Source organism: Lithobates pipiens, unplaced genomic scaffold (assembly GCF_037356315.1).
Source record: "Lithobates pipiens isolate NorthernLeopardFrog02 unplaced genomic scaffold, aLitPip1_a1.2 Scaffold_18, whole genome shotgun sequence".
Taxonomy (NCBI): Eukaryota; Metazoa; Chordata; class Amphibia; order Anura; family Ranidae; genus Lithobates; species Lithobates pipiens.
The window spans coordinates 367,217,118-367,239,808 of NW_027507758.1; the positions used below are offsets into that span (position 1 = coordinate 367,217,118).

Here is a 22,691-nt window from a genome sequence, read left to right on the forward strand (position 1 = left end):
TGTGTTTTTTTTGTACTTTTTTTCACAGGTGAATGGGTAGGGGTACATTGTACCCCATACTCATTCACATAGGGTGGGGGGCCGGTATCCGGGGCCCCCTTATTAAAGGGGGCTCCCGGATTCCGATAAGCCCCCCGCCCGCAGACCCCAACAACCAACGGCCAGGGTTGTCGGGAAGAGGCCCTGGTCCTCATCAACATGGGGACAAGGTGCTTTGGGGTGGCACCCCCCCATGGTGAGGGCACGCGGCCTGGTACGGCTCAGGAGGGGGGGCGCCCGCTCGTCCCCACCCCCTTTCCTGGCCGGCCGGGTAGCGTGCTCGGATAAGGGTCTGGTGTGGATCTGGGGGGGACCCCCACGCCGTTTTTTCGGCATAGGGGGTTCCCCTTGGAATCCATACCAGACCTAAGGGCCTGGTATGCTCTCGGAGGGGGAACCCACGTCAATTTTTTTTTCAGAAATTTGGCGTGGAGTTCCCCCTTCAGAGCTCATTCTCTGATTGGCCACGGCAAAAGTCGCCTGGCCTGGGGAAACCTTTCTGGCTGTGAAAGCTTTTTTTACATTCATTCAGCTAAATGCATGAACATTCTCAACAAAGTAGAAACTAGAAAGCCTTTATGCGGTGACTCACCTCCTGCCTGACTGTCTTGCAGCTCCGCTTAGGCTGAGGAACGGAGTTGCCGACGTCACTTCCGGGTTTCGTGAAGCAGCCGAAAGCCGGAAGTGACCTGCCTGTCTAAGATTGACAATGCTCCCGCCCGTAGAATCACAGTGATTTTACGGGCGGAAGCTAATCGGCGTTCTGCAGTGCGCCGCAAGGCGGGTTTTTAACCCGCAAATGAAGCGCCATGGATGCAATCTTGTGATTGCATCGACGTGGCGCTTCTCATAGTGCACTGTGACCGGCGCCACAGTACACTATGTTAAATTGTTAAATTACATTTTTTTTTTTTTTATGTCTTAAAGGGCCCGTTTTTTTTTTTTTACTTTTTTTTTTTTTTTACTTTTTTTTTTTTTTACACCTAGGGAGAAGGGGGGCGGCGCCCGGGCGCCCCCTATGGGTGGGCCGCCACTGCCATCAAATGCAGCTACTGTACCATCAAACACAGCCACTGTGCGCCATCAAACACACCAACTGTGCCCATCAAATGCAGCCACTGTGCCATCAAATGCAGCCACTGTGCCGATCAAACCCAGTCATTGTGCCCATCAATTTTTGCTAGTAAGCCCATCAAACTGTGCCCCATCAGATGCTGCCAGAGTGCCCATCAATTTCCGCTACTGTGCCCCATCAGATGCTGCCAGTGTGCCCATCAATTGCTGCTAATGTGCCTCATCAGATGCTGTTAATGTGCCCTATCAGATGCCGCCAGTGTGCCCCATCAGATGCCATCAGTGTGCCCCATCAGATGCCACCAGTGTGTCCCATCAGATGCCACCAGTGTGTCCCATCAGATGCTGCCAGTATGCCCCATCAGATGCTGCCAGTATGCCCCATCAGATGCTGCCAGTATGCCCCATCAGATGCTGCCCGGCACTTACCTGTCTCGGAGCAGGTCAGCGGGGGTCTCCTGCACATCCCCCATGTCTTCTTCCGTTCTCTCTCAGACATCCAATCACAGCGTCTGACGTTTCAGCCAATCAGGTGACAGACCTGGCAACCTGATTGGCTGAGAGGTGGATTCAGCGTTAGCAAAGCAAATTCCTTTTTTTTTCTGCTTTGCTAACAAACAGCTTGTCCGCTATTCACCTTTTTGGGAGCCTATTAGAGCATATGGCTCTAATCAGGTGCTTCCAAAAAACACCCCCGCCGCTGTAATTCAGATGCCCGGCGCCTGAAAATGGGCCGGACACCTGAATAGGGGGTGTCAGCAGCAACCATAGATAGATAGATTTATGCAATGCATGCATCTATCTATGGCGGTGCAGGAAAGAGGGCGCGGCACTCCTGCGCCCTTTATGGACACACCGCCACTGGTTGTCACCCTTTCACCAAGCTGCTTGGCGATGGTCTTGTAGCCCATTCCAGCCTTGTGTACAATCTTGTCCCTGACATCCTTGGACAGCTTTTTGGTCTTGGCCATGGTGGAGATATTGGAATCTGATTGATTGATTGATTGCTTCTGCGGACAGGTGTCTTTTATACAGGTAACAAGCACAGATTCGGAGCATGCCCTTTATTCAAATATTTATTTCACTCATTAAAATGCTAATTAATTTCTAACTTTTTTGAAATGTGATCATTTTGTTATTCTGTCTCTCACCATTAAAATAAGCTTACCATTAAAACTATAAACTGATCATTTCTTTGTCGGTGGGCAAACGTACAAAATCAGCAGGGGATCAAATACTTTTTTCCCCTCACTGTATTTGTGAAATCCCAAAAATGTGTCTTAGTTGTTGCTATACAATATTTGTTTTCATTATATAAGATAATCTGCATTAAATTGCATTGTTATATTATACTTGCTAACAAATACAATAAAAATAATAAAAAAAATCGCAAATTTGGCCTTATCTCTGAACTCGCAACGCCTCTGTACTTCTCAGTAGAGACATTTAGCAGAAAGTGGGCAATGATGGTATATGAAGGCGTGTCACTGGAAGACCAAACTGATTAGACCAGTCTTTGTTTGGAGGTATGCACCAGTTGTCTGATGTGAATGTGTTTACATAAAAGCCAGACAACACTGCTCTGCTGAAATCTCCATAGCTACTCTTCTTCAGAAATGCACAATGTGTTGCATTCTAACAACGAGGTCTTCAACCGGCCCTACCGGCTTTTAATGTGTATTCAATTTCTGTCAGTCATTTTTTTACCATGTATCATTGGCTAGTTTAATTGGTTACCATGCAATAACTGCCATTAGAGGCAGTTTCTTGTATTTTTAAATGTAAGGCTAAGTCCATTTATTACAGTGTCATAAAGATTATAGGCTGACCATCTTTGTTCGCATGACCTTAATAAATTTGCTTGTTTTACTTTACAGTCTGCATTAAAGAAAGAAAGGAAATGACTGCATTATATTACCCTATTACTATTATTAATGTCTTATATGGAGAAAAACTTGATGCAAATATAGCAATTAAAAACCTTACAAGATTGTTAATAAAAAAAAAAAAAATTGATTGATTCCAAAAGGCATTAAAGGGCTACTGGCATTAGATTATTAGACTCTAATATGGTAGTTAACTGTTATTATTCCCTTGAAAAAAACTACCATAGTGCTAGGATGGATGTGATTCTCAATGCAATACATAACCAGCTGGGATATGTAAGCATTCAGAAAATCTGTCAATGTTGGAAAGGATGTGATGTGTCATAGTAAAAGACTATAATACTATAAGTAGGCAATGGGAAAAAGACAAAACGACTATACATATTAACCACTTGACCACTGGGCACTTAAACACCCTTAATAACCAGACCAATTTTCAGCTTTCGGTGCTCTCACATTTTGAATGACAAATACTCAGTTGTGCAACACTGGACCCATATGAAATTTTTGTCCTTTTTTTCACACAAATAGAGCTTTCTTTTGGTGGTATTTAACCACTTCAGCCCCGGACCAATTGTCAGCCTAAGGACCAGAGGTCTTTTTACAATTTCGCACTGCACTGCTTTAACTGGTAATTGCGCGGTCATGCAATGTTGTACCCAAACGAAATTTGCATCCTTTTCTTCCCACAAATAGAGCTTTCTTTTGATGGTATTTGATTGCCTCTGCGATTTTTATTTTTTGCGATATAAATGGAAAAAGACCGAAAATTTAGAGAAAAAAAAATATTTTCTACTTTTTGTTATAAGAAAAATCGAATAAACTCAATTTTAGTTATACATTTTGGGCAAAATTTATTCAGCCACATGTCTTTAGTAAAAAAAAATGTCAATAAGCGTATATTTATTGGTTTGCGCAAAAGTTATAGCGTCTACAAACTACAGTACATTTTCTGGAATTTACACAGCTTTTAATTTATGACTGTCTATCTCATTTCTTGAGGTGCTAAAATGGCAGGGCAGTACAATCCCCCCCCCAAATGACCCCATTTTGGAAAGTAGACACCCCAAGGAAATTGCTGAGGGGCATGTTGAGTCCATTGAATATTTTTTTTTTTGTCCCAAGTGATTGAATAATGACAAAAAAAAAAAGTTTACAAAAAGTTGTCACTAAATGATATATTGCTCACACATGCCATAGTTATATGTGGAATTGCCAAAATATATTCTGCTGCTTCTCCTGAGTACGGGGATACCACATATGTGGGACTTTTTGGGAGTCTAGCCGCGTACAGGACCCCGAAAACCAATCACTGCCTTCAGGATTTCTAAGGGTGTAAATTTTTGATTTCACTCGTCACTACCTATCACAGTTTCGAAGGCCATAAAAAGCCAAAATAGCACAAAACTCCCCCAAATGACCCCATTTTGGAAAGTAGACACCCCAAGCTATTTACTGAGAGGCATGTTGAGTCCATGAAATATTTTATATTTTGCCACAAGTTGCAGGAATATTACAATTTTTTTTTTTTTTTGCACAAAGTTGTCACTAAATGATATATTGCTCACACATGCTATGGGCATAAGTGAAATTACACCCCAAAATAAATTCTGCTGCTTCTCCCGAGTACGGGGATACCACATGTGGGGGACTTTTTGGGAGCCTAGCCACGTACGGGACTCCGAAAACCAAGTACTGCCTTCAGGATTTAAATATAAAACGCTACCAAAAAAAACTGTTAGCGATCGCAGGGATCAGGCCTGACTCTGCGAACACTGCAGTTATGCGTTTAGTGTTTTGTAAGTGACAGTGATCGATCGATACTGCACTTGAGTGGGCTGGGCGGAGGGGCAAAACGCAGGTGCTAGCAGGTATCTGGGCTGATCCCGCTAACAATGCGTTTTTTTGGAACCCTAAACTGCTGGGGATGCTAGTATAGATCTAATCAGTCTGATATTGATCTGTTCAGATTCTATACCACTACGGGAGGTTTATGCTTTGCGCGTGGGTGTTAGCGGTACTGACACTAACCTAGCGCTGCCTGGGGCGACGCAGACCCTGACCCTAAAACCTAATTGCTATCACCCGCCAGGTGATCAGGGGGTTAAACCTTTATTGGGTAATAAATGGTGGGTGCCCTTATGCTATAAAAAGCAAACTAACTAACCAGAGTCACCCGTAACACTTATACGTGATCCCTGGTGAAAGGGTTAACTAGGGGCAATCAGGGGGTTAAAATCTTTATTAGGTAGTATATGGGGGTCCCTGGCGCTATATAAAAACCTGACGGGGAACCTAAATAACTAATTGGCTAACCAGCGTCACCAGTGACACTTATACGGTGATCGCTGGTGAAAGGGTTAACTAGGGGCAATCAGGGGGTTAAAACCATTATTGGGTAGTATATGGGGGTACCTCAAAAAAAAAAACCTGGCGGTGAACCTAAAAAAATAACTAGCTACCTAGCGACACTAGTGACACTAATGCAGCGATCAGAAAAATGATCGCTTAGTGACACTGGCAAAAGGGGGTGAAAGGGTTAACTAGGGGCAATCAGGGGGTTAAAACCGTTATTGGGTAGTATATCGGGGTACCTAGTGCTATAAAAACCTGGCGGTGAACCTAAAAAAATAACTAGCTACTTAGCGGCACCAGTGACACTAATGCAGCGATCAGAAAAACGATCGCTTAGTGACACTGGCAAAAGGGGGTGAAAGGGTTAACTAGGGGCAATCAGGGGGTTAAAACCATTATTGGGTAGTATATTGGGGTACCTAGCGCTATAAAAACCTGGCGGTGAACCTAAAAAAATAACTAGCTACCTAGCGATACCAGTGACACTAATGCAGCGATCAGAAAAATGATCGCTTAGTGACACTTGCAAAAGGGGGTGAAAGGGTTAACTAGGGGCAATCAGGGGGTTAAAACCATTATTGGGTAGTATATCGGGGTACCTAGCGCTATAAAAACCTGGCGGTGAACCTAAAAAAAATAACTAGCTACTTAGCGGCACCAGTGACACTAATGCAGCGATCAGAAAAACGATTGCTTAGTGACACTGGCAAAAGGGGGTGAAAAGGGTTAACTAGGGGCAATCAGGGGGTTAAAACCATTATTGGGTAGTATATTGGGGTACCTAGCGCTATAAAAACCTGGCGGTGAACCTAAAAAAATAACTAGCTACCTAGCGATACCAGTGACACTAATGCAGCGATCAGAAAAATGATCGCTTAGTGACACTTGCAAAAGGGGGTAAAAGGGTTAACTAGGGGCAATCAGGGGGTTAAAACCATTATTGGGTAGTATATCGGGGTACCTAGCGCTATAAAAACCTGGCGGTGAACCTAAAAAAAATAACTAGCTACTTAGCGGCACCAGTGACACTAATGCAGCGATCAGAAAAACGATTGCTTAGTGACACTGGCAAAAGGGGTGAAAGGGTTAACTCTAGGGGCAATCAGGGGGTTAAACCTTTATTGGGGGGGTAGGGGGCTACCCTGGACCTAACACTAACTGCCCTGACAGTTTTTACTGTCACAACTGACACTAAATGCAGTGATCAATAAATAAATGATCACTGCAATCAGTGACACTGTGACTGGGAGGTGGAGAGGGGCGGGGGGATCGGGGGGCGATCGGGGGGGTGTTTGGGGGGGTTTGTGTGCCTATGTGTACCTACATGTCAGTGTAGTGTTGGTGCACACTTACTTTCAGTGTTCTCCTTGTAGTACGGTCAATAAGACCGCCCCGAGAAGAATGACCTCACTTCCTCCCTGCCTGTGTTTACTATACACAGCGGGGGAAGCTTCTCATTCGCCAGGAGCGATAGAGAGGGGATGGCCAGAAACCAATGGTCATCCCCTCATCCCGGATCGCTCCTGAAGCGAAACGGACCGCCGCATCCAGCGGGAGGGGGTCCGATCGGACCCCAAACCCACTGGAAGGCGAGCACCTACATGTACGTGCTTGTGCCTGTCGGTGCCATTGCACCGACGTACATTGCCATGCGGCGGTCCTTAAGTGGTTAATCACCGCTGGGTTTTTTATTTTTTGTGCTATAAAAGAAAAAAGACCGAAAATTCTGTAAAAAAAAATAATTTATACAATTTAGCAGATTAGTAATTTTTCTTCATAAATTTTGGCCAAAATTTATACCACTACATATCTTTGGTAAAAATAAGTACAAATTGGTGGATATTATTTGGTCTCTGTGAAAGTTATAGAGTCCACAAGCTATGGTGCCAATATCTGAAAATTGATCACACCTGAAGTACTGATGGCCTATATCATTTCTTGAGACCCTAACATGCCAGAAAAGTACAAATACCCCCCAAATGACCCCTTTTTGGAAAGCAGACATTCCAATGTATTTAGTAAGAGGCATAGTGAGTTTTTTGAAGTTGTCATTTTTTCCCACAATTCTTTGCAAAATCAAGATTTTTTTTTCCCTTTTTTTTTTTCACAAAATTGTCATATTATCAGGTTATTTCTCACACACAGCATATGCATACCACAAATTACACCCTAAAACACATTCTGCTATTACTCCCGAGTACGGCGATACCACATGTGTGAGACTTTTACACAGCGTGGCCACATACAGAGGCCCAACATGCAGGGAGCACCATCAGGCGTTCTGGAGCACCCAGGACAATTCTGACATTTCTCTCCTACATGTAAAAACCATAATTTATTTGCTAGAAAATTACATAGAACCCCAAAACAACCCCCAAAGAATTCTGGGAGGACATCATATGATGGCCTCCCAGAGTTAAGCAACCGCCCTGTAGCCATCATTCAGCTACGGGCCGGTTGTTAAGTGGTTAAAATCACTCTAACAACTGAGTTCCTTATAACATTGCAGCAGCGCTCTTGTCATATAATCAAAGATGGCAAGCTTCAATATAATGTTCATATATGGAAATGATGCAATTCAGTCATGTCATATGTGCTTAGCACCTTCCACCAGAAAAAATGGTGGATTTTTTCTGGTGGAAGGTGCTTCTTCACGATTAATCACTACATGTGACATCACTGAATCACATAATTTCCATATATGAACATTATATTGAAGCTTGGCATCTTTGATTATATGACAAGAGCGCTGCTGTAAAGTTATAAGGAACTCAGTTGTTTGAGTGATTTTAATATTGTTTTTAGTATATTTTACACATTTTTTAGTGGGTCCTGCATTGTGATTGTATAATTTAGGTTATAATCACATGATCTAGAGTTTTACTCCACACTAGCCTCAAGTGGTATATTTAGGGCGCTGAGCGGTGCTTTCTTTAGAGGGCCATAAAAAGCATCGTCACACAGACCATACAGTACTTCTCACTTTGATAAATTAGTGACTGGACAAAGTGTGGCAACCCATAACTGGTTACAATAATCTTAGCTCTATATAGCTATGCCTCCTGTGCTGTTTGATTGAATAGTCCATTCTACTGATAAAAGCGAACCAAAATATTTCTACCATTTAATAAAAAATAGTAAGATCATAGCAATGCATAGTACATTAGCAGTAGCATTTCTAAATGAATTCCTAAAGAAGACTGCTGTCATTCCTATGTCAGTGTCTGGTATGACAGGTAATGGCCAAGCTAATTATTCAGTGTTGTCTCCCTTCAGTAGGCAACTGCAGTGTGTTCCTTTTTAACAGGCTGCCAGGTGAGACATCCAGGTCATCCATCCTATTCCAGTCAAACAAACCTTCTGAGAAAACTGATCTAATCTAATAAGATGTCTTTCTACGTATTAAGCCACCTGCAGGGCATCCTTCTTTTCTCTTCTTTCCTATTATGTGAGAGATAAGTATAAAAAACATCACTCTGCTACAACCCCCTCAGATGCAAACCTAATCCCTTGGAGCCATCATCTCGGTACTGTTACTCCATGTGATAAGGTAGGTATTCTGCTACAGGGGTAGGCTAGTGTTAGGTAGTGGTTTAGGGGTTAAGTTATTTTAAGATTGGCAGTTGGGTTTAGGTTTGAGTTAAACCTCCATAATCATAACACAGACAAAAATATGCAAAAATAAATATATTTTATAAACAAAAATATAAAGCCTTTACATAGTTAATCTGGTTGAAAAAAGACACAAGTCCATCCAGTTGAACCCACAGAACTTTTTTTTAAATTAAATAAAAAATGTATTTAAATAAAACAAAACACTTTTGAAAACCTCCATATATGGAATCCTGTACCCACAGCTGATCCAGAGAGCGGCACCCCCCCCCTCCTCCCCAATAAAGCATGAATTTGCTCCAGCTGGTGGGGGGGGGATTTCCTTCCTTATCCCCCAAGAGGCAATTGGATATTCCCTGTATCAAATTAACCTATAACTATTAGTATCCAGTTATATTTTGTACAATAATTCCCAATCAGAAGTTGCCTTCCTGATGCCTCTGGGGAGCGTAATGTTTTCAGGCCTTATCCCCCTAACTTATTCATCCCCAGGAGCCTCTAAAATGATAATGCCATTTTTGACCAGGATGTGCAGAAGGTCCGATTTCTTTATATTTCTAACTTAAATTTTTAAGGGTTTGGTTATGGGTTAAGGGTTAACTGGGTAAACAGTGTCAGTTTATGACTTTGGACATTTGGTAAGAGTTCTGAAAGAGGGAAATTACATTTTAGTTGTAGTTTAGTTTTACAGTTTATTTTTAAGTTGGGGACTATTAAAAGAAGAGTTGTAGTGTTCAAACTTAATTGTGATGTTAAAAGCTGCTTACCGCAAAATACACCACCAGAATCCTTAGGTACGCAGTAACTAACAATCACTACTACAATTCTCAAATGACAGGAAAAAAAAATTCAGTCTCCTGCTGCAAATGATAATTCTCACCTTTAGACAGCCAATAAAAGGGAACTGAACTATGAAAGCTGGGACAAAAAAGGTAGACAGCGGGTAAAGGACCAGTCACCAGTGTTGTCGCTGATGCTTTCTCTATTACTGACTTACCAAATCCAATATTTTAGTAGAGACAGGGTATTGCTTTCAAATCAGAGCCACCAGCAAGGAGATCAGTGAGCAGCACAAAGGTAAAATCACCAAGTCTCACCCCAAATCGTGTGATACCAACAGTCGGAGACAGCATTGCCTTAGATTCATACCGCAGATACACAGCTAAGAGGCTGTAGGCACAGGAGTGCCTAGGTATCTTGCATACCAGGAAATGCACTGCTATTTTTCAGGGGGAAATCCAGACAAAAGGTACATTTTCTGGGGTACTACGTAATTACAGTTAACACTTCTAGATGTCCCCTACAACATAGCATAGGCCACTTTACCTATACATTGAAATAATTATCTATAGAATGGCAACCTTTTAATGAAACAACAACCCTGCATAATTAACTAGCACTATCAAGCCTAGATACTGTAATACATTCTTCTTAAATCATCTGTAAACTTTTGCACATAAATGTAGAACATGGTTTCATTAACTTGCATTAACAACTCAAAGATCTATTAACAACCTAATGAGCTATTTTCCTCTGTTTGCTTTTTCCTTTCACGTAGTTTTCAATTTCTCTGGTATTCCCACAGAACGGTATCCTTCACAAGGCATATTTTTTTTTTGTACATCCCAATGTGGTGTCTAGGGTTGAGCAGGTCTGCCTGGGTTTTGGTTCAGAAATAGTTTTGTGAATTTTGTTTAAACTTCGGAGCCCACAACATTTACGATGAACCCAATAGTTTATTCGGTTCTTGCCATCTGCAGGGCTAAAATGTGGCTACTGCTAAGCAAAAGCTGGGCAATGCAACGTGGGACATGTACCAATGCCATCTTAAAAAATTAATTCATTTAGAAACCAGTACACAGAATTATCAGCTCCCCCTAACTTCTCCAACAAAAACTGATAATGTGGCTTCTGTGAGTCCACCCTTTTACAGAAAGAGGCTGGATTGTCCATTCTTTCAAATTACTGGATATTGGTATGAAGACAAAGGCTTATTTCTGCCAACAAACCTGCACATTTTTGGCAATTCATAAACCTTTTAGAATCCTTGGGATTGACTATGAACCTGAATCTCATCTCTAGTGGTGTCCTCTGATTTTGATGCCAGCGCTTACTAGAAGGGTATGATGTGGATATGTATGTGCTGGGCAAGGATGTCCTAAAATAAGAAGCACGATGCTAATGTGGATGAGAACAAACTGACACCTGTCCTAGGAATTGGTGTAAATTTGTGAAAAACGGCACTGCATTTGCATTTAAAAGACACAGAAAGGATCTATACTACTTTAATTCACTAAACTATTTAGGTGACACTTTAAACTCTTTTTTTTCTCACTTCTCTGAAAACAAAAAAACAAAGTAACTTTGTCAGGAAATAAAGTTCTAAAACACACAGTAATATAAACTCTTAGGACATCCTTGCCCAGTACATACATAAACTCTTAGCTCCAAAACATAGGGTTGAAAAATGTACACTTAAATATTCAATAAATGACAAACTACCACTAAACAAATTATATAAAATATTAAACTCTGATATAAACGAATGTTTCACTTCACTCAGTAGCGATTTCAGTTCACTAAACAGTGCAACGGATGCTATACATCGACATTACAATAGTACTGACCTGGGAACAGGTAGACTGGTTTCAAGGAGAGGAGAGAACTGTGTCTGGTAACTGCTGTGTAGGTTACTGTCATGTTCCTGGTTCATTGAAGGTTTAGGGGCGGAGATGTTTGTCACAGATTGCATTACGCAGCACCAACCTGAGAGCAGAGATATGATGTTTTTTTATGTATTACTACCCTTTGAAGAAGGAACATTTTTCCTAAAAAAAAATGTACTATATACAATTGTGTAATTATATACTGTATGTATGTCGTTACATTTAACTAGCGATTATAGAATATATCTGCTCCATAGAATATCAGTACCGATAATTGATTGCCATGGACTAAAAAGTGGTCTTTTGTGCAAAGAATTGCAGGATATCATGAAGCAGCAAGTCCAAAGTGTATAAATTTAAAAAGGACTTTGAAATTAAATGCTCCCTACCTACATGTCAAAACCCCACATCATACCTGTAAAAAAAACACCCTTTGAGGAAAAGTTAGAAAACACAATGACTTATCACTTGGTTTCTGCTCATGGTACTTGGTTGAGGGTAACATCATGATTCTGCTGGCAGGATCCTGGGAACAATAAGGGTCACAAGAACAGTTCTTCTTGCAAGATTTGCAAGATTAGGATCTTTACTTTCCCAGGATCTTATCAAAAGGATTGTGGCATCTTTCTCTCCAGCGTGAAGCTGGGTGTAAGGTAAGTATCATTTACAGTTATGATCCAATGTTTTGGCTTGAGGGTAGGGATCCCAAGTCTTTTTGAATATAAAATGGTTTTATTATTACTGTTCAGTAGGTGCATACCTACTTATTAAAGGGCTTTTCAATTGTAAATGAAAAGTAAATATGTCTTTCTCACCTAAAATGTTTCTTCAGAATTTCATCTCATTAGGAAAGTTTGCCAGAAACCCAGTAAAAATGTAGCAACCTAAACAAAAGGTGTTTACTTAACCGCTTGTCAACCAGCTGCCGCCATTTTACTGCGGCAGGTCGGCATGATCCCACGAGCCGTCGTAGCTATACGTCGGCTCGTGGGACCGGGAGCGCTCCCACGCTCACTGCACAGCGGGGGTGTCGATGTTCGTGGCCAATGATCGCGATGACCACCGGCCTCAAGCAATCGAGAAGCAGAACGAGGATGAGTGTGTGCAAACACACAAATCCTTGTTCTGTTCTGAGAGAAGTGAAAGATTGTGACTTCCTATTAGCTAGGAACCACGATCCGTCACTTCTCTAGGTCAGTCCCCTCCCCTACAGATAGAAACACAAACAGGGAACACAGTTAACCCCTTGATCACTCCCTAGTGTTAACCCCTTCACTGCCTGTGACATTTTTACAGTAATCATTTTATAGCACTGATCGCTGTATAAATGCCAATGGTCCCAAAAATGTGTTAAAAGTGTCCGATGTGTCCGCCATAATGTCGCAGTCCCGATAAAAAATCACAGATCGTCACCATTACTAGTAAAAAAAAAATCATAATAAAAATGCGATAAAACTATCCCCTTTTTTTAGACGCTATAACTTTTGCGTCAACCAATCAATATACGCTTATTGCGTTTTTTTTTTTACCAAATATATGTAGAGGAATATATATCTGCCTAAACTGAGGACATTTTTTTGTATATGTATGGGTGATATTTATTATAGCAAAAAGTAAAAAATATTATGTTTTTTTCAAAATTGTTGCTCTTTTTTTGTTTATAGTGCAAATAAATAAAAAAACAAAAAACAAAGGTGCAATCAAATTTTTTTTAAGTAGCAAGCGAATGTTACTGAACCATATACAAGTTCCCCAGCCCCAACACAGTAAACCTAAATGCAACTGTTTCTAACTGGATATTAAAAGCACAGTTAAAAACGGGGTTTGTTGTATTTGGTGCAGATGATTACTAAGGGTCTTCAGCTGCCTTGAGCAAATTTGGACTTCTGGTGTGTTGCTGGACCTTTAATCTGGGTTCACACTATTGCAAATTGGATGCAAGTTCCCCATATCCAATTCGCAATAGCAGAAGATTTTGACCAGCTCTCTATGGAGTCGGTTCACATATCTCCACTGCAGCTCCAGTGCGGATTTGCACAGGAGTCCTGTGTGTCTTTTGGTCAGTTTCAAACAGTGAATGGAGACGTGCCAGACCCCTGCTGTGAGCCACATGCAGAGAAAGTGTGAACCCAGCCTTAAAGAGAATGGTGCTACCTTTAAAGTATGTCTATTGTTAGTCCGTTCATTGCTATACTGTATATATGTTCCAATTTGGGATTCATTTAGTTTAGAGGTAGGGATCAAGAGATCCCTTGATACAACACTGTGGCTTCATACAAATTTCCAACTGTGTAACAGAAACATTAGAAGCCATGTAAATAGGGTTTCTGTGCTAACTAGCTGGGTAACTTTTGTATTTCTCAATAAAATTGTATTTCAAACAATACCTAATAGATGACAAATAATGAAAATATGTAGAAAGAGATCTACCATTTCATAACTACTGAAAGTGAAATCCTGTATAGTCACCTAGCTATTTATACAGTATATAATCAACAACTACCCCACCGTGTAAAATTCAAAATGCTAACCATAACATACAAAGCCAACCACAATATCACCCCCATCTACATCACCAACCTCATCTGCAGATATAGTCCAAATTGTCCCCTCCGCTCCTCCTAGCACCTCCTGCTCTCTAGCTCCCGTGTTACCTCTTCCCATGCTCGCCTTCAAGACTTCTCCAGAGCCTCTCCCATCCTCTGGAACTCCCTGCCCCAGTCTGTCTGATCAGCCCCTACCCTGTCCATCTTAGGAGATCCCTGAAAACTCATTTATTCAGGGAAACCTATCCCACACCCACCTAACAACTGTCTCCGAGCCACCCCCATCAAATCATTCTCTGCAGCTATTACCTTTTGTACCACCACCCCCTCCCTTTAGAATGTAAGCTCTACGAGCAGGGCCCTCCTGTACCTTTTGTATTGAACTGTACTGTAATTGAAAGCGCTGCGTAAACTGTTGACGCTATATAAATCGTGTATAATAATAATAATTAATAAAAACTGTAAGTCTCCTTAGATCTCAATGATCAGGCATATTCAATCTAATGCCATGTACACACAAGCATTTTTTCCAGCGGAATAAACTCTGAAGGTTTCTCCGACGGAATTCCGATGGAATCCTGCTCAAGCTGTCTTGCGTACACACGGTCACACCAAAGTCTGACTCTCAAGAGCACGGTGACATACAACACATACAACGGGACTAGAAAAAGGAAGTTCAATAGCCAGTAGCCAATAGCTTCCGTCTCATACTTGCTTCTGAGCATGTGTTGTTTTTGGTATGTCGGAACAGCATACAGACGAGCGATTTTCCCGATAGGAATTGGTTCTGTCGGAAAAATTCATAACATGTTCTCTTTCTAGGTCCATCAGAATTTTCAATGTAAAAAGTCCGATGGGGCATACACACGATCGGAATATATGATGAAAAGCTTCCGTCTAAGATTTTCTGTCGGAAATTCCGACAGTGTAGACGACATTAGAAACAACAGATAATTAATAGAAATTGAATGATAATTTATTATAATTACTAATGGGAACCTATGTGTGCATGGCCACATGAGCATAGACATCAGAGTAATAAAGTATTTGTTTTAGGGGTGAGTTTACCATAATTTTTACTCATACCTGTCTTAAGAAGCCCACTTCCTCAACAGGTGGTGCTGTGTGCTTATGACACCTGTATTGACAGTAGGTACAAAACTATAATATGACATTCACTGTCATGTACAGGATGGCCACAATCCTCCTGTGTGCAGAAACTTTCACTTGCCTGACAGCACATATTATGAATCAATGGCACAGAAAAAACGTTCACAATGACTAGCACAAGGACTGTCGAAGCATGGCAATTTATATATGAAAGTTTACTCACCACCCACATGTGAAGACCGGCATTGTCCAAATACTGCTTGAATGCAGAATTTCCTTTGACATTGCTTCTCTTGAAGCATGAATAATGGAATGTGCTGTAGCATGAAGTGCATAGCAAGACATAAAATGTACTGACTTTTAGAACTGCTCCTCCCACCTGTCTTAATTGTCCCCTTTTAATTTGTTTTCAAGAACCTGTTAGCCAGACTTCACAAGCTTTGAGCAGAAACCACACTAGCCCCTGCCTGGGGCATTGTGACAGAGAGCAAGAGAAAAAACAAAAAACTATTACCTAGGCGATTGGACACAGGTCAGTGGAAATACACCATTATCTTCATTTTAAGTTAGATAAGGCAAGGGACAGTTAACCAGCAGAAATATTTTTGTATGCACATTTCTACAAAGTTTAAACATACACAAATACTTAAATAAGTGTATAAACCTCAACCAGCAGAGATTTACATAAACTCTTTATATAAAATTGTCAGGACAGCATACATTAAAACTGCTTAGTTTTTATTTAAAGAATGAAAATGCCAACCAAAACTTTGTATTCTCTCATTATCATATTTTATTTAAGTGATACTAAAGGACAATGAGCACAGAGCAGTACATTACCTAGTTTTAACAGTGCCCTACTGGCCTTCTTGGCAGGCCGGGTTTTATGGAGTCACCTGTCACATGCCCTCCTGAACCAGGCTGTTTGCATCCATAGGCACACACAACTCCAGTAAGCCATGCCCTTGCTTCTTCCTTACAGGAGTTTGACTGACAGCAGTAGGAGCCTATGGATCTCACATTATGATTGTCCTCAAAAGGAAGATTAGAAGTCCAGCGCATCCCCTCCCCTTACATTAGATGTCAAGAACCACCCTACCATCAGAGTCCCCTTCTCTCCCTAACATCACAGTGCATCCCCCTTCTTTATGCTGCTGCTGGTAAGAAGCTGGATGCATTGTTTGAAAGCAGAAAGTATGGGTCTGGAGGAGGACCAGAGAAGGGCTGGAGCTCTCCTACAGCTGCAGGAGAGGGCCACATGAAATGTCCTTGTATTTGACACCTGTGAGGGAATGCATTAGGGTAAAAAAAAAATTGACTTTAGGACCACTTGCAGTGCTACCCTTGAATGGTTTGATGGGTCCTCCTCTGTTCTGCCACAACTCCATAAGCTGCTCAGTCCCCACTGATTATAGAGTAAAGGTTGCTCTCACCTGTGTAACTTAAACGGTTTTTGAATGCTCATTTTTTTTTTTTAAATAACAAACATATCACTTCCACTGTGCAGTTCGTATTGCACAGTGTGGCCCCAATCCTCCTCTTCTGGGGTCCCCCAATGGCACTCACGGCTCCTCCTCGCATCGATAAACCCCCTAGGACAGTGATGGCGAACCTTGGCACCCCAGATGTTTTGAAACTACATTTCCCATGATGCTCCACTACACTGCAGAGTGCCTGAGCATCATGGGAAATGTAGTTCCAAAACATCTGGAGTGCCAAGGTTCGCCATCACTGCCCTAGGAGAAGCACTCTCCCTGGGGGTTACCTTGCAGGCTCGCTCCCGAGTCCAGCATTTGCGTCCATAGACACAGAATACCGGACTCAGCCCTGCCCCCCCGCCTCTCACGTCATTGGATTTGATTGACAACAGTGGGAGCCAATGGCTGTGCTGCTATTAATCTAACCAATCAAGAGTCAAGAAGCCTGGGCAGAGAGGTACAGCCTGTCTCTGCCGAGGGAACGAACAAGCTGAGGTGAGTAAAACAGGGGGCTAAGGGGCCGGTCAGTATCAGAAGTTCTTTCACCTTAATGCATAGGATGCATTAAGGTGAATAAACATGAGGGTTTACAACCTCTTTAAAGCGGAGGTTCCGCCGTTTTTTTTTTAAAAGTCAGCAGCTACAAATACTGCAGGAAAAAAGGACACTTACCCGCCCAGCACGCCCGCAATGTCGGCACCCCAAGCTGATCTCTCGATCGGCTCTCGGGTGCTGCCGCCGCCATCTTGGGTATGGAAATCAGGAAGTGGAGCCTTGCGGTTTCACTTCCCGGTTCCCTACTGCACATGCGCGAGTCGCGCTGCGCAATAAGGATGGCCCCTGCTGTCTCTGGGATCCGTGTGTTTCCCAGCAGACAGCGGGGGACCCGCAGGAAGTGGCGTAAATATCCGCAGATTCTGCGGATATCTATGCCGGAAGTGGGTGCAAATACCTGTACTATACAGGTATATGCACCCCCCTCCCCCCTGAAAGGTGCCAATTGTGGCGCCAGAGGGGGGGAGGGTTCCAATGAGCGGAAGTTCCACTTTAGGGTGGAGCTCCGATTTAAGCATTAGGATGTTATCACAGTATATTAGCATCCAGAATAGGCCACAAACTGCTGGATGTTAGATAAATTAAGTATATTCTGAAAAGCAAGTCAAACACAATGCATAAACCAGTAGACAGGCAACACAATTAAAGATGCTAAATTACATAAGGTGAACACTTATCTATAATATGGTAACTGACTGCCTGCAATAAAGTTAAATTGAGTTTAAACTGGTATAAACAGTGGGAAATATAATGGTATTAACTAACCCAAAAAAATGTCCTTGAGTGCACTCTACACAAATAGTGTAACAGTGGGTGGGTGTATTTGTTCCTGACAAGGGGTACCCCTGGAGGTGGTTATAGAGTACCTGACATCTATTTAGCAGTACTAAGCCGGCTATCATTGGGGACAGTACTGGATTAGGCTGAATTTTTTCATTTACCACTCCTGGCATGCAATGGATCTGGTCCCATATGCTTGGTGGTTGGCTGTTCCAGAAGGCCCCATCCCCATGATTAGGTCCTCATGATCAGGCTCTCACTGGCTGTAGGCACACATGGCAATGGGTCCCAGTACGGCAGGGGAACTTTCAGTGTTTCTGTCTCTGGTGTGGGCACAGACCCCCAGTGATAGGTTGACTCTGTCTGGTTAAACAGAACACCAAAAGGGCACCCGGACTCCCTCTCAGGCTCTGACTTCTCTGGTGTAGTGTACAGACCCCAGCCACAGGTCTGCACCCTTTGGCTCTAGATTGCCCAAACCTCCGGTAAATTGCCTGAAAGAAGTTCTGTCCTCTCCATCTCTGTATGCAGGGAATCCTGGTCCTTGAAGTTTTCCACCCTATGACCTCCATTGTGGAGCTACACTTCAAGTACTACATGTCCCATGATTCTCTTTCAGCCTCCCACTGATTGGTCTACTGCTACTGCTACTGGTAGAGAGGGAGAGAAGAAAGCAGCTTTCACTGTCATACTCATCTCCTATGTAGTGTTGTTCCGCACAGAAAGTCTGCTATATCTCTTTCAACCTGAATGGCAGCCAGTGCATTCATCCAACTTCCTGTGAGCTCAGACTGCTATGGATGCATTACAAGCTTAGAACATTTCTTATTGATTACCCTTATCGGGGGGCATATTCTTTATCAGAGCTGACTAGGCTACCAGCAAGTTATTAGTATTTTGTGCAAATGAGCACAAACAAATTGAAAATCTTGTTCTATTTGTGATGTATCATGGTATATAAAATATGTAAATTTTAACAGTTTATGTATTTGTGATGCCACTAAAGTCCATTCGCTTTATGTCAATTTGATATCATTAAAATTAGGACGGGGCACAATCTATTGATGTATGTCCACAGCACCACCCTCTGCTGACAAAAAAACGTATTCCGTTATAGACACACCTCATGAGGGAGTGTCATCATCTTAGCCTGGGCATACAGTACAATATTGTAGAAAGCAGGGCTGACACCTAACATCAGTGCCACTTTCAGCAGTACTGGAGACAAATGGCTAAAAAAAATACAGTATGGATGTAAGATATGTATAGCAGAGTTAAAAAAAAATATTTGAAGGGCACAAGAAGGGAGAAGTAGAACGAGTGGGGAAAGGGTAGAACAGTAAAAATTTTGGATAGTAAAACATTTTTTTTTTTGCCAGTAAATACCTTATACAGCCTACTTCCTATTTCTTATGTGGTAAAAGCCTAGGCTTATGACATCATGCACAGCTCTCTCTCTTGCACTCTTGTGGGAGTTTGCCAGAAAGGGAGGGGGGTGAGTCATAAGAGGGCCAATTAGAGATGCAGAGCTGGAGGTGTGCCTCTGTGTGTCTGTGTAAATACAGGAGGTCAACAGGCAGCACCTTCAGCTGCCCACAGTTAAAATGGATGCAGTCAGACTTCTTGGAGGGAGATTTCTGCAGCATATTTGGCAAGTACAGAATCACAGTATATATAAAATAATATGCAAAGTGGTTAGAGGGAAGCTTCAGAATGACAAAGATGTTTTTATTACAAATTAGGTGAGCAGACTGCAGTTCCTCTTTAAGCTTTGAGCGTGTCCCATAGTTTCTCCTGTACTATGCAAATAGAAGAGACGTGACCTGATTATGTATGTTAACTCAGTGCCTTCAGCTATGCTGCTCAGAAATATAAAACCCATGAAGGCACATATGACAATGGAATGGAAAACATTCAAGTAATTTGCAAAGTTCTTCAGAACAAAGACATATTTATGATCTTCATGTGCCAGAATTTTAATCAAAATCATAAATCAACATATATACTGTATGGGGCTTACATAATGATGCAGCAATGGTCCACACTAATTTCACTTTTATTTATTTGGAACAGTAGGGAGCAATGAAAGCTAACTCACTTCTATGGGGTAATGCCCCTTTGCACATTGACCCATGACTTACTTCATACAAGCCATTGTGTAAGAAATTAAAGCATATTTGTTCTGTTTTTTTATTCATCTAAATCCGTGCATTATGTTGTCTTTCATATGATGTTTATATCAATGTAGTCATAAACCAAAGTTCCCTAAAATAGTAAGAACTTTGTTACATTTACATGTTCTTGATGTAGTGAACTTAAGATGTGTTTTAGACATATAAGTACACCGATCAACCCTAACTTTATGACCACAGACAGATTAAAGCTTTATTAAAGTCTCATTTTTTTTCTTTTTTTAAATAACAAACATGTTATACTTACCTGCTGTGTGCAATGGTTTTGCACAGAGTAGTCCTTATCCTCTTCTTCTCGGGTCCTACGCCGGCACTCCAGGCTCCTCCCTCCTGCCAGGGGAGCTTCTAATCCATGGCTCTGTGTGCCCATTCACACATGGAGCAGTGGCTCGGCACCACCACCTCCGTCACCTGCTTGGCTCACTACTGCCAAAAAACAATCAGGAGCGCGAGTTTCCGGAGAGGCAAAGCTCATGAATATCACTGGATCGAAAGGGGGCTCAGGGGGTAATGTTCTGCTGGGAAACCTTGGGTCCTGTCAATCTTGTGGATGTTGCTTGGCTTGTACCACCTACCTAAACATTGTTGCTGACCAAGTACACCCCTTTTTGGAAACGGTATTCCCTGATGGAAGTGGCTTCTTTTAGCAGGCTAATGCCCTATCACTCTACAAAAATGATACCAGAATGGTTTGAGGAACAAAACAACAAGTCTGAAGTGTTAACTTGGCCTACATATTCTCCAGATCTCAAACCAATCAAGCATCAGTGAGATGTGTTGGAAAAGCATAATATTATCCATGGAGGCCCCAGCTCACAACTTACAGGACCCAAAGGATCTGCTACTGATGCCAGATACCACAGCATACCTTCGGATGGCTAGTGGCATCCATGCCTTGACAGGTCAGGACTGTTTTGATGGCGGGGGGGGCTACTCAATATCAGTTGGGTGGTTATAAAGTTAGGGCTTATCCGTGTATTTTGCATATGTTTACATTTGTTATCATTTACACCAGGGATATGTAATTAGCGGACCTCCAGCCCCAGTCCCATCATGCCTCTGCCTCTGGGTGTCATGCTTGTGGCTGTCAGAGTCTTGCTATGCCTCATGGGACTTGTAATGCTGCAACAGAATTACAAGGTGGTCGGAGGTCTGGAGGTCGGCTACTTGCATATCATCGATTTACACAAAAGATGTAGCAAGCTGGGCTTTTTTGTGACACACCACACCAATACACATCCGTGTAAAATAGCTCCTGGGTAAGTCTTGACCTAAGTTAAGCAGAGATTAGGCTTTCATTTTAGCTCAATATGCTACTACTAGCTCTTCTCATCAATGGGAAAGTTCCTTATGCTCCCCCCCCCCTCCATCTTGTTCCTATACTCATGTTCAAAATGAACACAGCTTCATCATTAAAGCCTAACTCCATCTTTTGTTTGGTCCAGGCTAACTATTACCTTCACTAGCAGATACATCTGCTGTCAACATTGTATAACCTGTATACAGCATCATCTACATACAGTATAGAGCACTGCATTCTGGCAGAGGTTCAGCAATTTACGATCTCATTCCCAGGACAAAATAGAGTCAGGTTGAGTGCTGCTCAGCCATTGAGAATACACTTTACATTTTCTGAATGAGTACAAGGCTTCCTCTGATTGGCTGAGTTGGAGAGGAAGGTGGATGATGCCATGATCTCCACCTCAGCCAATCAGAGGACCCTTTGTATTATTTCATACAAAGTTTCCTATGACTAGCTGAGTAGTGCTCAGCCCCGCATGATTTTGTTCAACATTTTTTACAAAGGTTGGTTTGAGGTTGTAATGGTATACGCCAGTGGTCATCAACCCTGTCCTCAGGGCCCACTAACAGGCCAGGTTTTATGTATTACCTTGGGGAGATGCAGACTAGAATACAGCAATCACTGAGCAGCAAATAATATCACCTGTGATGTATTTCAGTTATCTTGCAAACCTGACCTGTTAGTGGGCCCTGAGGACTGGGTTGATGACCACTGTTATACGCTGTTATGTCTGTACAGCTCTTTAAACCATATTTTAATACAATAGGTGCTAGATAGCAATAGCAAATTGTTATATTGTTTAATTAGCAGATGGAAAAATAACTGTGCCTCAAATAGGCTTTGAGATGTGAAAATTTATACTAAAATGCCTTTCTGAAAAACGTTTACTTGTGACGCTCTCAGGGCAATACAGAAATTCTGGATTTTCTTGTTTACCACGCTGACCTGTAAAGTATGTTGGCCACTCCTTGAGCAACAAATAGATGCAAATAGTTTTCTAAAACAACACGATATAGTATTTGTAATGTGACTGTCTCTAGATGATTCTTTCCTCTATTGAGAACACTGGCAGTACAGATGTTAAATTAATTAGTA

At 41.9% G+C, this 22,691-nt stretch overlaps 1 long non-coding RNA gene across 1 annotated transcript in view; it reads right to left on the bottom strand.

The window, feature by feature from the left end:
- LOC143990175 (uncharacterized) overlaps positions 1 to 15,591 on the bottom strand; it is a 43,120-nt gene extending 27,529 nt beyond the window's left edge. Inside the window, exons 1-2 of the long non-coding RNA XR_013277196.1 lie at positions 15,512 to 15,591; positions 11,594 to 11,732 (exon numbers count right to left, since the gene is read on the bottom strand). This is a non-coding gene — a long non-coding RNA (uncharacterized LOC143990175). The remainder of the gene's footprint in view (positions 1 to 11,593; positions 11,733 to 15,511) is intronic.
- Between the last annotated feature and the right edge of the window lie 7,100 nt (positions 15,592 to 22,691).